This window comes from Cavia porcellus, unplaced genomic scaffold (assembly GCF_034190915.1).
Source record: "Cavia porcellus strain 051 isolate PalLab524CR breed Dunkin Hartley unplaced genomic scaffold, mCavPor4.1 scaffold_22, whole genome shotgun sequence".
In the NCBI taxonomy this organism is placed as follows: domain Eukaryota; kingdom Metazoa; phylum Chordata; class Mammalia; order Rodentia; family Caviidae; genus Cavia; species Cavia porcellus.
This window is the reverse complement of record NW_026947505.1, coordinates 4,858,048-4,874,578: the sequence shown is the minus strand read 5'-3', so window position 1 is coordinate 4,874,578 and position 16,531 is coordinate 4,858,048. Positions and strand designations below refer to the sequence as shown.

The following is a 16,531-nucleotide window of genomic DNA, read 5'->3' as shown; positions in this document are numbered from 1 at the left end:
GAATATTTTCCTACTTTATTACACAATGTTAGATAACTGTCATATTTTGGAATAATTACAAATGTATCTAGTTGCCTAGAAAATAAAAAATTTAAATGTAACTGTGTATCTTTCTCACACACTGGAGTGTGCAGTGCTGCTGTGAGAGTCTCCTCCACTCTCCTGTGAATAAATGACAGTGGAGACTGTGTCTTCCAGCACATGATTACCTCACACTGCCTACTTGTTCAGTTCTCATCGATTCCATGAGAATTACTCAAAATTTCAACTCAGGCAGTGTATCCTAAATGTTTAGTCAGTTTGAAATTGTCTTACAAATGCTTTTCCTGTAATAATGCTTACCCAGAAAGAATCACTTTTGTTTGGGTAACTTTAGTGCGTGCTGCATAAACCTGTTTTTCCGTGGATCCTTAGTTTCTCGTTTCTGTATTGGATGATTAGCAGGAAAAGCCTTCTGCAGAATGAAGTCAGAGTTGAAGGTGCAGACTCTCATTCTGTACCAGGGCCCCTCTCAGAAACAAGACAAAGCAAAAGCCAGGAGGACAATCCTCACTGAGGCCACGCTTGAGTCTTCCTAATACTTGCTGATTGCGACAGTTCTTTGTCTGGATGCTGCCCCTCACTTGCTCACTGTCGCTGTGGATCCCTCTACACCATGGGTATTTTTCTGTTACGGGTTTTCTTCTAGGAGGTACTGTGCAGGAATCCCTAATTCCCTATTTCAAAATGTAGATGATGCCTTTCTTTAAATAAAAAAGTTCAGCTAGCAAGTGACCTCCTAGAATCCTGCCACTGTGTGTTGTTCCTACGATAAACACAGTAAGGCTCACAAGTCCCTAAGTGTTTGACTGAGGCACAGGACAGCAGACTCAACAGCTCTTTGAGAGACCTAAGGTGTCTGTGTCCTGCAGCAAGAGCTGCATCCTTTGCTGCTCTGTGGCAGAAGGTCAGAGAGAGCACCAGGGCCTGGTCCCAAGCAACGATCTCTGAAGGCTCCCAACCTGGGTCTTTCCACGTGACTCCCCTAGGCAAAGCCTGATTGAAAATCACAGCTTAGGGGTGGAAGGAGTTTCACCCAAACATATATCTTGGCCATATTCCAAATTTGCTTTTCAGAGACACTGAAGACTTTTCAGACCCAGGAACAACTCTGAAAGGCAACTTTTTGTGAGAAATGTCTGTATTAATAAATAGAAGATACAGACAGGCTTTCCCACATTTGATATCCCGACTCTGTCCATGCCTGGAAAAGGCCTTTCCACAGGAAGAAGTGGTTAGGGACCTGGTAGTTGCCCAGAGTGATACCATTCATAGGTGACCATGTCCTGGGAGACCTCATCTGTGTAAGGCCACCCGTGCCTCTAGGGTCACCCTCTTCCTACCTTCTAGAGTACACAGTACCATTTATGTATTCCTTTTACTGGTGTCTATTGTCAGTTGATTTCAGAAACTAAAATTATCGAGGGCTGCCAAAGGGTTGCCTAGAATGCAAGAGACTGTAGGTTCAAATGTCAGTAGTCACCACTAAATATCCAACTTTCAGAAAGAAAAGGGGAAATTTAAATGTTTCCCACAATAGAGTGTAAGAGATGTCACAGTTATGCATTTAATGACATAATGCTTTATGATTGTGTAATAATTTCCTCACAAGATTATATGATACATATTCATCGAAGCACTAAACATGATACTAAGAACTTTCACATTCCTGGAATACTTCAAAGTATCCATAATACAAATACAGGTAGATACTTAATTGGTGGCATTACTTTGGGGTAAAAAAATGGAATGGGGAGTAGAGAGGAGCCATGCAGGTAGTGCAAATCAACCACAGAGTGAAAGACTGTCAAGAGTAGCAGAAAGATTCCTGGAGTTAGAGATGAACTGCAAGCCCACTTCTCATGCAAAACAGAACTGCAACATTTTGAAAAGAAATATCAATATAATAAAAAAGAAAGGTCAATTGAAGGAGATAAAGAAATTACGGATCTAACTACAGAGCTGGCAGCCTGCCCTTCTTTTTGCATATGACACAGTGTCTAGCCTTTGTGCCTTTGTGTCTTTATCTGGGATAAGGAGTCTGCACCCTCTCTTGGCTGGATGCAGCATGTCTGAGGCATAAGCTGTGGCCAGTGGTTCCAGTCCGCATTCAGCCCACTCAGTTTTGGCTCATTCATCTCTATTGAATTTTTGAATTCCTTATTTACCTCAGTTCCTCCTCTCCAGCTCCAATAATCTTCTGTCACTATGAGCTGTCGCAGGCATGACCACACTCACTCCAGGCTATCCAAACCTGTACTCCATGATTTTGCTCTCTACACTTCTGACCAGGCAACGACCAGCACAGCATAGACCCGAGGCTTGGCTTATTTTCCTTCTCATGCACTGGTCTACTCTTTGTCCAGTAAACTTGGAAAGCAACATTGGCCAGCAGCCTAATTCTGTCAAGAATGAGCAATGCGCTAAGACCTAGGAGGAGATGTGCAGATGTCCAGTGGCTAACAGTAGGGTGAAGCTGGGTATTTCTGTTGTCAGCATGTGTTTATCTCCTGCCTTCCCTCTGGTCGCATTCCTGCTCAGCCCAGCACATGGGCAAGTTTATCACTGAATGAGAGTCTGTACTATAAGGATTTTCCTTTCACTTTGGGGGTGGGTATTGGGAACCCAGTACCTTGTACTTACTAGGCAGGCTGATACTGCTAATCTACATCCATGGCTCTGTATTTTAAGGTTTTTTAGCCCTAAATTTTATGTAATCTTTGCATCCTCCTACAGGACTGAAAACACCACAAGAACAGTAAATTATTTACAGAATTTTCATTAATATTTAAACTCCAGCTTTTACAAAGTCCTATCCCAGATCCCTGATGTGATGCCTGGAAGTCTCCAGTCATTGTCTCCAACCTGTGTTCACCTTAAATTCTAGAAAAGCAGCAGTTGGCAGACCAGCCCACAACAAGGTCACCTCTTAAAGTGGGGAAATTGCTCTGTGATGGGAAATGAGGCTGCTCCTCAAGCAGGAACAATCTCCACAGATTCCTCATGGCTTGCAGGGAAGCTCACTCCCCTTGAGATGAATGTTCTTGCTTGGTGATGGACAGGGCAGTTAGAGCTACAAAAGCAGAGCGAGGGATCAAGGCCGACTGGTCACCAGCACAGGACATTGTTCTGTGGGGAGCCAGCCTGTCTGCAGCAGCTCCTTACCATGCACCCCTCAGCCCCTCAGCTGGAGTCCCTCCCCTCCATCCCTTACTTTCTAACTCCATCTTACTCTGTCTGTGCCTTACACTAATATGTGCAAAACTGTTTTTCCACAATGAGAGACAGGAGCCTACTCCACAGAGTGAACTGATGTCCCATCTCCTCTTTGTGAGAAGCCCTTAAACCTTCTGTGGTGACATCATTGCTATAGGAAAAATTATGTTATTTATACTTACAGCCTGTGACATCATGGATATAATTCCTCCTCCTTCAGTTTCTCCTACACACTAATTTTGGATTTTTCACAATTGCATGTACCATTCATCTTTGCAAAATATCAAATTTTGCATGATCCAAACAGTCTACAAAACTGGCTTTTATCTCATTACCAATCCTTTTGGAATGTAGGAGAAGATAATTGTTTAAAAAAGTATATTGAGTCACCTGTTCTGTGGTTTTTGTGCAAAACTCCCATGCACTTTCACTAACATAATTTTGATTTTAAACCTCAGCAAAATTATCTTTCCTATAAGGGCTTTTCTTTCAATAACTGAACTTTTGTAGATCACAGTTTCCAAGTTCTGACACGTGTACCTCTTTCATAATGTTTCTCCACTTACTGAGCCTCACCTGGACACATCACACTGAAGTGTGTACCTTTGCCCTGGTGTAATGTAAAAGACAAATATGAATCTTCAGTTCAGGGAAACTCAAACTTGCATTGTTTTACAGTCTTCAATCCCTTTGTCACTTGATAATCTCTATGAGATTGTTTTTTCACTTTCCTCACTTCCCTTTGGATTTTTTCAAGACATATTAAGCTAATTCTTATAAGTCCCTCATTAAAATATTTTTCACAGTGTGTGCTTATCTTATAAATGTTACATTATTACTCAAGTCTTGTCACTTTCTTTGGTGATCTTGCAGTCAGGTTCATTCTAACGATGGTAAATGTAACTCTGCTTTGTATCAGCCTTCCATTCTATCCTGTACACACGAACTTTTTTTTGAGCTGGTTTGTTCTCTGAACATCTGGTCAATGCATGCAACTGCAAGTCCCTTGTTCTCACAGTCTTCACATCATGCTGGCAAAGTATTTGATCCATTGCCCAGGAAGAGCTGTCTGATGTAATGAGGAAGTAGTAACCATTACCCAGTACTGCCCCAACCCTAACCCTTAAACCCTCAGTCTCCTTTTCCCTTGGGGTCAGCGTCTCTAACCATACAGGTAGGGATCTTCCACTGGCCAATAAAGCCTGTGTGCCTTGATTTTCACCTCCATGGGTGATTCTCTGTGTCTGCCACAGCATTCTGAGCAGTGAACATTTTTGAAACCATTGTTTCCTCTACTAGATTGCTAGTTCCTGATTGATCAGCTATTTGCTTATCTCTGACATACTCTTAGTCAAACAGAGACACACACAAGTGGGTCGTGTGAGGTCCTTATGAAGAATGAGAGCATGAACAAATTCACCAGATGCACTGGGGTGTCTTGCAAGGATTCTTAGCATACGTTACCTTGCTATGACTCATAACGTCTTGCATTCATTTAGCATCTTCCAAGACAAGCATTGCTGTAACATGAAAGCATTAATTATGACAACTAGAAACACAATGCACTCATTTTTAAAGTGATATAAAAGGAATGTGCTGGATATCAACATCAAAAACCATCTCCCTCGTTGGTCAGCTTTAAATAATAACATCGCTAATAGAAGCTCTGGAGTGAAAGGTGCTCCCTTCTTGACCTCCAGAACACCTGAGACACACTGGGACACTAGAGTCTCTCAGGACTTACCTGCTGAATGACCCTTAGAAGGCATGGCCTCCTACACAGAATCTGGGCAGCTTTAAATATCCAAAGCAAACCCACGCATGGGCTTTGCTGAGTCCTCAGTGATTCCCACCTGCAGCCCCTGGGCCAAATCCCTTGCTTTTAATTACAGGAAGAGGAGCTGTTCATTGAGGGCCTCAGACAGAACTAGCTGCCTGTTTTGAAAATGAGAGTCTTATTGATATTTATGATTATATAAAATACAAAATTCTGTCAGCTTCTTCCCTATTTCCCCCCTGTATCACCCATGTCACTCATTAATTTGTTTTTTACTGCCATTCTTAATCAACCATATTTTAAAACTCAATAAGCATGAGGAAAGCAGATCTTAGAGTATCTCATTTTTTGAATAAAATCTTTGTGCTTTGGGCTTAGTTGTCTATACATAGAATTTTCTTAAAGCTAATCTATTGTTATTGAACTCATGAATCAGGAGTCTCACTGTGGTTCTACTACTGGTTTTCTTCTAAATATCTTCAATTATCAGGCTAAATGTCTCTAATCTGAAATATTTCAAAATTCAAAATGGGCCGGAAATTCAGCTCAATGGCATAAGCGCCTGCCTGGCAAGCACTAGGTTGTAAGTTAGATCCTCGGAACAACAACAACAACAAAAAATCACCAACTGGATGCCACAATTGAAAAACTACACTCCTGATGCCTGAGCTACGATTATCTTAATATTTTTTGTTCATACAAAATAATTACATTTTGGGCTTAATTCTATATCCACTCCCATTTATACATATGCAAATATCTGCACATAATGAAATCTAAAATGCTTCTGTTCAAGCACATGTATATATATATTAATTAGCCAATTTGTGTAGAGTACTCATTGATTATGCCATGTAATATAATTCATCAGATTTCCATACATGAATGCACTTTGTTTTGAAGTCATTACTGTTCTTACCTTTTCAATTAAAATAGTGAATGATTTTTATTTCCATAGCTTACAAAAATGGATAAAATAAAGATGTCTGTTTTTAAAAAAACTTATCTTCTAATATCTATGAAACATGCCTCATTTATTTATTCATTCCTGTATTTATTTGTTCCAGTGATGGAACTCCTGCTAGCCATCTAACATTGGGTTCAATTCCTGGTCCTCCTTATTTTATTTCATTTACTTTTACTATTTTAAAAATAAAAGCAATGAAAATAAAAGACTTTCAAAACAACATAATAGGAGAGTAGCATTAATGCTTTAACACATTGTATATTGTTATCTTCATAACAGTTACTCAGAGTACAGGACATGGGTATGAAATATTTTCCAAACAATGTGAGCAGAAGCATTTCCTTTCAGTGATCTAAGAGAAACTGTTTGACGATCTTAACTATCTTAGGAATATAAATTTCTCCTTTTCCCTTCCTTCCTTTCCCATTTCCCCCATCACAGTTTCTCTTTTCTTTTGCACAGTTTCTTCCCAATTCACAATGTCTATTGTATCTTATTTACTCATTTAGCTTCTCACACTAGGGAGATGATATGATGCATACACATGTGGGTGTGATTTATTTCACTTATGAGTATGATCTCGAGCAGCATCCATTTATATATAACGTTTCAGGTTTATCCTCCTTCATGGCTGAGGAGTACTCCACTGTACTAAAAGTCCACGTCTTTTATATCCATTCCTCACTTGATGAATGTTTGGGTTGTTTCCAAGATTTAACTGTTACAAACTGTGCTGCTGTAAATATGGGCACACATGTATCACTCTGGTATGATGTTTTTAATTTTTCTGGAAAGATATTCAGAAGGGGAATTACATGTTAAAATGGAACCTCTAATCCTAGTTTTCTGAGGAATCTCCACACTGATTTCCACAGTGGCTGCACAGGCCTCCACTCCCACCATCAGTGGAAAGGGGTTCCTTTTCCCCCATAGCTCCTCCAGCATATGTTATTTGTTGATTTTTTGATGATGGCCATTCTTCTTGAAGTGAGATGGACTCTTAGTGCTGTTTTAGTTTACACCTCTTGAATGTTTTTTCTTATGTTTATTTGCTATTTGTGTTTAAAGAAACACATCTTTGTCTGAGATGTGTGTATTCATTTTAGTTGCCAATTTTTGGATTAGGTCTTTGAATTTTGGGGACCTGATATTTTTTCCAATTCTTTATATATTCTAGGTATAAATTCTTTGTGTGAGGGACCACTGGCTATAATTTTTCCCACACTATGGGTGGTCTTTTCACTCTGATGGGATTTCTTTCATTGTGCAGAAGCTTTTTAATTAGGCAATATCCTATTTGTTGATTCTTTGTAGTATTTCACATGTGATCTGAGTTTTGTTAATGAAGTCTTTGCCTACAGCTATAACTTCTAGATTTTTTACGTTTTTTCTCTGCCAGTAGATTTAGTGTTTCTGTTTTTATATTTAAATCTTTGATTCATTTTGGCTTTACTTTAGTGCATAGAGATAGGCATGGGGCTAATGTTAGTCTCTGGCATATACAAAGCCAGTTTTTCCACTCCCATTTATTAAAAAGGCTTTCTTTATTCCAGTGAACAAGTTTGATTCCTTTGTTAAACATGAGGTGGGTGAATGTGTTTGTAGTTACATCTGCATCCTCTATTCTGTTCCACTGATACCAAGTTCTTTTTCTCTCCTCTCCTCTCCTCTCCTCTCCTCTCCTCTCCTCTCCTCTCCTCTCCTCTCCTCTCCTCCCCTCCCCTCCCGTCCCCTGCCCTCCTCTCCCCTCCTCTCCTCCCCTCCTGTCCCCTCCCCTCCCTTCCTCTCCTCTCCTCTCCTCTTCTCTCCTCTTCTCTTCTCCCCTCCCCTTCCCTCCCCTCTTCTTTTCTTTCTTTCTTTCTTTCTTTCTTTCTTTCTTTCTTTCTTTCTTTCTTTCTTTCTTTTCTTGCTAATACCATGCTGATTTTATCACAGTAGCTTTGTAGTATAATTTCAGGTCACAAATCATACTCCCTAACTTGTCTTAGTTGCCTAGAATTTCTTTTATTGTTCTATGACTTCCGGTTCAAAATGAATTTTTGGAATGTTTTATCTAGATCTGTGGGGCATGCTAATGGTATTTTTGCACTAAGTCTGTATAACAATTTTCACTATGCTGTTTTTTCCTATTCATGAGTAAAGGGTACCTTTCCATTTGCTGATATCTTCTTCAATCTCCTTTTTCAGAGTGCTATAATTTTCAATATATAGATCTCTACTTCTTTTGTTAATTGATTTGTAAGTATTTCTCTCTTTGGATGCTACTGGTAAGTGTGTGGGTTCCCTGATTTCTCTATGAATTTATTGCTTGTGTAGGGGAACACTATTAATTTTTGAGTGTTGACTTCATATTCAGGTATGTAACTGAATTCAGTTATTAAATCTAGAGGATTTTGGTGGAGTTTTTGTGGTCTTCTATGTAAAGAATCACATCATCTGCAATTAAGGAAAACTTCACTTCCTTATCTATTTGTTTTTCTGTAATTCTTTTGTCTATCTGGATATTTTTTCCAGAATATTGAATAAGAGTGATGATAGTATACATCCTTGTACTCTTGATTGTGGAGTCAAAGCTTTCAGTTTTTGACCATTTAATATGATGTTGGCTGTTGGTTTATCATAAATGGCTTTTATCAGATTGTGGTGAATGCTATCTACTCCAATTTTCTGTAGAGTTTTTATCTTGAGTGGGTATTGGGCTTTGTCAAATGCTTTTTCTGCATCTATTGAAGTGAACATGTGATTTTTCTCTTTGGCTCTATTGATGTGGTGTATTACTTTTATTGCTATGTGTATGTTGACCCATCACTGCATACCTGCAATGAACCCTACTTGATCATGGTGTTTAATTTTTTGATAATTTACTGAATTATGTTTGCTAATGATTTATTGAGGATTTTTGAATCTATGTTCATTAGGGATATTGACCTATAGTTCTCTTTATTGGTTGCATTTATTCCCGATTTCAGAATCAGACTAATACTTATTTCCAGGAATAATTTTTGAAGAATTGCTTTCTTTTCAATTTCCTGGAAGAGCTTAAGCATTATTTGCACTAGTTCTTCTCTGAATTTCATGTAGAATATAAGCCAATGAAATTAAAAACTTACCAAAAAGAAAAATCACAGTTCTTGATGCTTCTTATTTTGTCTTGAGAGAAGGTTTCACTCAGTTGCCCATGTTGACCTTAAATCAGTGTCTTCTTTCCACAGTCTCTAGGATAGCTGTGGTCACAGATTTATGAAACCACACTCAGCTTCAATGTTAGTTATTTATTTTCTTTTCCCTCAAATTGCTAACATTCTTGCTTGTGTTATAACATAAATCATTCTGTGTTTGATTAATATATATTGAAGAACAAATATTAATAACTAAAATGAATTTACTGGTTACTTGTATCATTTCCTTTACTCTGACCCATTCTAAGAATTTGGTCTGATTCCACAGCTATAAGTACCAGTTCCAATTTCTATTTTTGATGCAGTGTAAGCTTACCAGAAATGGCAGACTGGTCTCTGGAACACTAGCCTCAGACCACAGGTTCCAATGCAGATCCAAGAATTCTACCTTCCCACATCCTCTGTATAACTTAGTTTCACTCAGCTTTTGAAGTATTACTAGATTATTGGATACAACATGACAATTTTTCCTTGTTTGTTTGTTATATCTGGCCTCAAAGGTCTTCCAAAATCTGAGTGACTTCTATGACCTGCAAGTTCCACCATAACCACGTGGATGATGACAAGGAAGGACCCCAGCTGAAGCCTCAGGAAGGCCTCTCTCTTTGGATTGTGCTTATAGGGGTCTCTGAGTTTCTGGGTGGTTGAAAACTGTGAGCCAAATCCTGTGGAACAAACTCTGTAAAAATACAACTCCAACAGGGTACCCTGGGGCTTTCATCTCAAAGTGAATCTTCACAGGAGTTTAGTTCTATCTTTTTACTGTCATCAGCCAGTGAAGAGTGAGATCTTGCTGAGTCCAGAGATTCCTTCTGTCATTTTTACTAGTGCTCTGATGAAATTTGTCTTATTTTTACTGCTAATGTTTTTAGGAACCATGCTTTCTATAACCCCGATTTTGAAGGTTTTCCTTTCTGTTAAATCTGCAAACTTTTCAAAATGGGATTTTCCTTTTAACTGTAAATCTGGCTGAATATAGTCAGAAGTTCGCATGCCACCAAAAGTTTCAAAGAATATCAAGTATTGTTGACTAGCTTCAAGGCAGAAACACCATGGTGGTAGATATTTTCTCATATAGATAACATGTATATATAAGCTTATGTGTCTGACTTATTTCCCCTTAACATTATAGTTTCCAGGTGCTTCCATCTTCCCATAAGTAACTCAAATATATCCTTATCTGTGGAATAGTAGTGCTTCATTGTGTGTAAGTACCACACTTTCATATCCATTTTGTTGATGATCACACAGGCTTCCTCCATAATGTAACCATTATGAACTGTGATTTTACAAACTTGAGTACACATGGATCACTGTAAAATGAGATGGGAAGAGAGTTCAGGGAAGGGGGAGGATGGAGAGGGGATAAAATTGATCATTATGCCTTCTGTATATACCCCAGTTTCCATGATGCATTCAATTACCACAACTATTAACACAAAAATAACTGGATATTTTCTGTTGGAAATTGTACCCATGATATGATAGGTAACTAACTGATGGTGTCAACTTGAATAAGAAAATTCCAACTAAATTGGATCCACATATTTCTGGTGTGGCTGATGGAATTTACAGAAGAGAGGAAGACCCTCCTTGGTTGACCCACTGGCTAAATGGTATAAAAGGAACACAGAGAAGAAGGCTCACTTGTATTCATCCAGAGGAGATCCAGTCTTCGCCTGAACGTTGGATGACTTCTCCTGGCTTCTGGCAAAGACTCTTCAGCCTGTTGATGTGGACCCACACTGGACACTACCATGTGCTCCAGGCCCTTGATGGGATCCATAAGATGGCTCAGCACATGGCCCTCTTGGATTCTTCCACACCTGACACTGTAGGCAGCCACTGTAAGTCAGTGTTGTGAATTCTTACATGAAGTATATCTTGCATTGAATCTATTTCAATTGGGATGGGGACCTATTAACATGAATAATAATGTGATCTTTATTTTTCTAATATTTTGTCACCTTCCAATAAAAACTTTATTAATTAGTTCTTTACTGAAATTTGGGAAAATCCAATTGTTCCTCAAATTGATTTATGCATTAAATATCTAATTTTTACCAGTTTCATTATATTGATTAGTAGATATTTCTTAAATTGATATTAAAAATTAGTGAATTTCTTCACAAATTAACTTTCCCATATATAGAGAAAAATATACCTTGCCATGAGTGAGATGAGTGAAGGACTCATATCAGTAAATATGACAGACAGTGAGGAGAGTGGTAGAGATGATCAGGAGAAGATTTGTAAAGCAAAAATATCAAAAGGAATCCAAATTGTGCATATTTTTAAAAAAATTATTGTAAAGAGAATAAAGCCAAGCAAAATAAAGCAGAACAAAACCAATCAAAACAAACCAGTGTGACACAGGACTTCCAAAACAATAGGAAATCAACAAAGGTGACCATAATGCCTCTTGTCTTTAAATTAGTTGCTCATACCTTCATATACTAAAAGTCTAACAAAACAGAATGGAATAGAACCAATAAAAACAAAACAATAAATGCAATAAAGGACTTCAAAACAATATAATACTGAATCCAAAATGGCTATCATGATATGTCTTGCTGTCTTTGAGACAGCTGCCAATGCCATCTGATATAATAAAATGAAACAAGACAAAACGGAATAAAACCCAACCCCACAAAACAGTGAGAATGATACAGGACATCAAAACAAGGTAATAGGCAGTTAACAATGACTACCACCTTCAGAAAGAGATCCCCCATAGATGCTACATTGCCTATTGTTATCCTCTGAATAGATGATCACCAGCTTTAGACCTACGAAGTCAGTGAAGCACTAAGGCTACAAGCATTAAATTATGTTTTACCTCAAAAGCTGTCATCTCAGCCTGTTTCTCCAGATCAGCCGGTTGCTTGGAAGGGCTAGGTCGGGTCTTCTTGTTTCCCCGCCCCCAGGCTGGAAGAGGCTGGCCTCAGTCTCTCCGCACAGCTGCAGGTGCCTGGCGCTGATTTGCAGGGAGGGCTTGCTTCTTGGTGCCTTCTTGTTCTCTTTCCCCACAGTTCAAATTGTGCCCATTTCCAACAGATTCCCCTTGATAAACTTGCACATTTCTGAATTCAAACACTCAGCTGTTAACATGAGAAACATTACCAGCCTCATGAACCTACTGTGCTGCTGGAACAGCGCCTTTACAGGGCTTCCCGAGACTCCTGTCAAGTCTTACAGTAATTGCTCCGCACACGTGCGGTGCATCCCGCGTGTTTATGGCTGAATCCGCTGCAGCTTCAGAACCTGGTTCCTCATCCTCCAGGTCGGGGAGGCACTGACGACCCTGGGCATCGCTGAGCTTTGCACTGGCAAGCGACCCTGTCATCTCCACTGGCTTTCAATCTTTTTTTTTTTTTAATGTTTAAAAGTTGTGTTTCAGCATGACTATTATTCTTCTGCAATGTTTTTGGCAACCATAGGCTGTGCAGAGAGCTTTATCCTCAGCCTGTATTTAAATTATGTGAACTAGAAATTATCATTTTTCTTCCACTATTAAAATGTTGCAGTTACTCCTACTCTGGCTTAAATTAGGGGATCAGGGCTGATTCTCAATTGCATGGTTGTTTGCTTCTAGAGAGGGGCTCAATGTGTAATCCAGTCTGTACCAAACTCAGGGTCTTCCTGTCTCAGCCTCCCTAGTGCCGGGAATACAGATGTGTACAATCATGTGCAGATGGCTGACACTATTCCAAAACAAAAATATTTTCTGCAGAACTAGGGACTGATTCCGGGCCTTGTGCAAGCCATGCAGTGCTCTACCACGTACTACACCCTCAGCCTTCAGAACAAACCTTTCATGCAGGTGGAATCGCCAAACTGACAGTGACATCATTTCACCTCTCAAAAGGCCTCAGCTATGAAGGTGAATGTGGTTATAAGTGGAAAATGGAAACATTTATCTTTTAATTAACCTAACAAAAAAACTATTAAAACATATAAAAATACATTCCTATAGGAGCAAGTGTGTTTTTAGCAAATTCTTCTCTGATAACAGAAATACTGTATGTTTTTCTTTTATCAGAAAAGGGAAGTTCTGCAAAGTGATTCCAATCACCTCAGCCAAGGCCTCCACCCCCATAAAATATTGCCTCAGTATACAGTTTATACATATTTTATCATCCTCAAAAGTACATAATTTATGTACTTTATTTAAAATGAATTTGTGACTAGATGTTTCTATTTCTTCTACAATATTAAATATGAACTATGAAAATTGAGAATATCTTACTCCTGTGTTTATTGATACTTGAAGCACATACAAATACAGAACAGAATTTTAACGTGAAATTCTTTTAAAGATGACAGTTTAGGCTTTTTAGGGCTGATATCTTTCAGCTTTGTGGATGAATCCCAGGGGCTCGAGGGTGCTGGCTCACACTCCAGCCCTGACCTACCTCACATAGACCGCAGGACTGATGTTGGTGAGAATTTAGTTGAGTTAGAAGCTTGTATTATTGTTGACCTAGCACTTTCCTCCTGCTGAGAAAGATACCCAGCATCCACAGCATAAAACAGGAGACACTTTAGGGTTTGAAGTCAGTTTAGCCCAAACCCAGCCCTGCAAGGCAGGAAAGGCTTCAGGTAGGGGCCTCGAGGACTGCGCCCTGCCCAGGACAGCAAGGAAGGAGGAACAGGAGGAGCTGGGGTCCTGAGACACTTTCCTGGGGTTTCCTGAGGCAGGCACTTGCTCAAGCAAACCCCACCTCCTGAGGTTGTATTTAGCTCTGGACTTATCAGTGGGTGAATCTACTGAGGAGAGGGAAGCTCCGTGATCAAATCACCACTCATAAACATGAGACTGCAAGGAAAATTTTAAAGTGAGATTTATAGCAATTGATTTCCATAGTACCAGCTCCTTAATGAGATATCAAAATTATACAAAACAACAGAAAATTAACCTTAAAATGTCAAGCCATCTCAGACACTAAGTGTATATAAAGGATACATCATAACTGTAATCAATTATATTAATTTATTGCCAAAAATATGACTATGACTAAGCTGAAAAGGAAAAGTTTCTTCGATTCTCATACATATCCTGAGAACATTCTTGTCATGAGATTGTTGACAGCACACTTTATCTGTTGGTTTCTGAGGCTGTAGACAATAGGATTGAAGAGGGGAGGAATTATAGAATAGAACAAAGACAGGACCATGCTGGCAGAAACAACAGAGGGGCTCAGGTAGACATAAGAGCCTGAGCCCAAGAAGACCGTGACCAGGAGGATGTGCAACACACAGGTAGAAAAGGCCTTTGTCCTGTCTGCTCCCGCTGGTAACCTGAGCACAGTAGAAAAGATGTGAACGTAAGACTTGATGATGAAAATGAAACAGCCACCAACAAACACCAGAATACAGACAAGGATGGTGATCCAGTTGCTGAAGCTGTCAGAGCAAGACAGATTCAGCAGAGAAGGGATATCACAGAAGAGCTTCTGGACAATATGCGAGTGGCAGAAGGACAGCCAGAAGGTGTTGCTGGTGTGTAGGGCTGCATAGACCAGGCCACTGAGCAGAGAAGCCAACGTGGAGAGGACACACAGGTGAGGGTTCATTTGAAGGGTAATGGAAGAGCTTGCAGATGGCTGCAAAGTGGTCCTGAGCAATGATGGTGAGAAACAGCAGCTCCACAGCACAAAGGAAACCACTAGGAAGACCTGAGCAGCACATCCTGCCTTGGAAATGGAGCTGCTGCCCAGGGGGGAGTTAATACAGAAGTTGGGGATTGACTATGACAGAAATGTAGCATGAGTCCAGCATGGGCAGGTTTCTGAGGAAGGAAGTACATGGGTGTGTGGAGGCTCTGGTCAAAAGTGGTGACCACAGCAATGATAAGGTTTCCCTTATCATTACAGTGACCAGATAAATCAGAGAGAAGAACATGGAATGGAAAACCTGTTGATTCTGCATGTTAGATAATTCCATGAGCAGGAAGTCCATCATCATGGTGGAGTTGGACATCAGTGTGTGGTGTCAGTTGTACCTGAGAAGAAAAGACATAAGTGCTGAGCCCAGGAAGATCACTGTATGGGATAAATCTTTGCTGACTGTTAACAGCCTGACTCTGCATTTCTAGCATGTTTGGTGCCTGGATCTTCTAACACTTTAGGATTATACTCTGCTACTCTGAATGATTATTTATTAACTTACTGTAATTTTTGCTATGTGCATAATTTCCACCTTCACTGAAATTTATGCAACCTCTGTCTTCTAAGATTTAGTGAGGTTCTTGACATGTACTTCATATATGCATATTTTAATATTAGACAAGTTGCAATATCATTAAAACCTTATACTTTTTTTATTTTTTAACTCTCTAATGTTCGGTACAATGATTGCATATTTTTTCAGTTATTGTAAAGGTATATCTTGAAGAGTTAAGAAAAAAATCCTGTATTTTAGGTTTTAATAGGATGAAAAAATACAATTGACATGGTTAAAACCATAGCTTATTTCATTGAAAATCCTAATTTCCACCTGAGTGTTAACCTCTCATTATCTGCCAGAAATGTTCCTGTCATGATCTCTCCATCTTTCTCTGTCACACTCTCTCATTCCTCCCGCCTCCGTCTCTGTCTGTCTCTGTCTCTGTCTCTCTGTCTCTCTCTCTCTCTCTCTCTCTCTCTCTCTCTCTCTCTCTCTCTCTGTGTGTGTGTGTGTGTCTTGTTTTTTTCTTTTTCAGCATCAAGTTAGGGTTAGAACTCATGCTGTCAATAATAAGAATATCAAAAACATTATTGACAGCTCCCATTCTCATTGTCACAAAAACTGCCATCATTCTTGCCCTTTTCCTACGTTTTAGAGCACACCCTACTGTGGCACACACTATTTCAGTAAAATTCACTCTTCCACTCTAATCTCTCAAAGGTGCCGAGAGTGGGATTTGGCCGCTGTGCATTTAGAGCACCTCTTCTTGGAGCCTCTTCTCGGAGCTCCATTCTAACCCGCTGCCCCTCCTTTGTGCTGAGGAATCTGCTGCCCTCTGCTCAATTTGGTAACTGTTTCCTGAAGAATGTCCCCATTTGTTCTCCTCCTGGATGAGTGAGTTAGAATTGCCTTCCCTTGTATTTTCATGCTGGTGATATAATTTGAATTTTATTATGTATAAACTTTTTTTTTTGAGGAAGAGTTTTGTTATATGGTTCAGGCTGGCCTTGAATTCAGTTTGTATACTAGATTGGCCTCAAACCCACAGTGATCCACCTGCCTCATCCTCCTGAGTGCTGGGATTACAGGCATACGCTACTACTCCCTGTATTGTTATGGCAGGAACATACAGCATGCACGTACTGTATTTTCAATTAAGAGTAATTTATTAGTGGGTTAGAACAT

General features: G+C 39.5%; 1 pseudogene; it reads right to left on the bottom strand.

Moving 5' to 3' along the window:
* Positions 1-5,363: 5,363 nt before the first annotated feature.
* Positions 5,364-15,160, bottom strand: LOC100716059 (olfactory receptor 14C36-like; annotated as a pseudogene).
* Between the last annotated feature and the right edge of the window lie 1,371 nt (positions 15,161-16,531).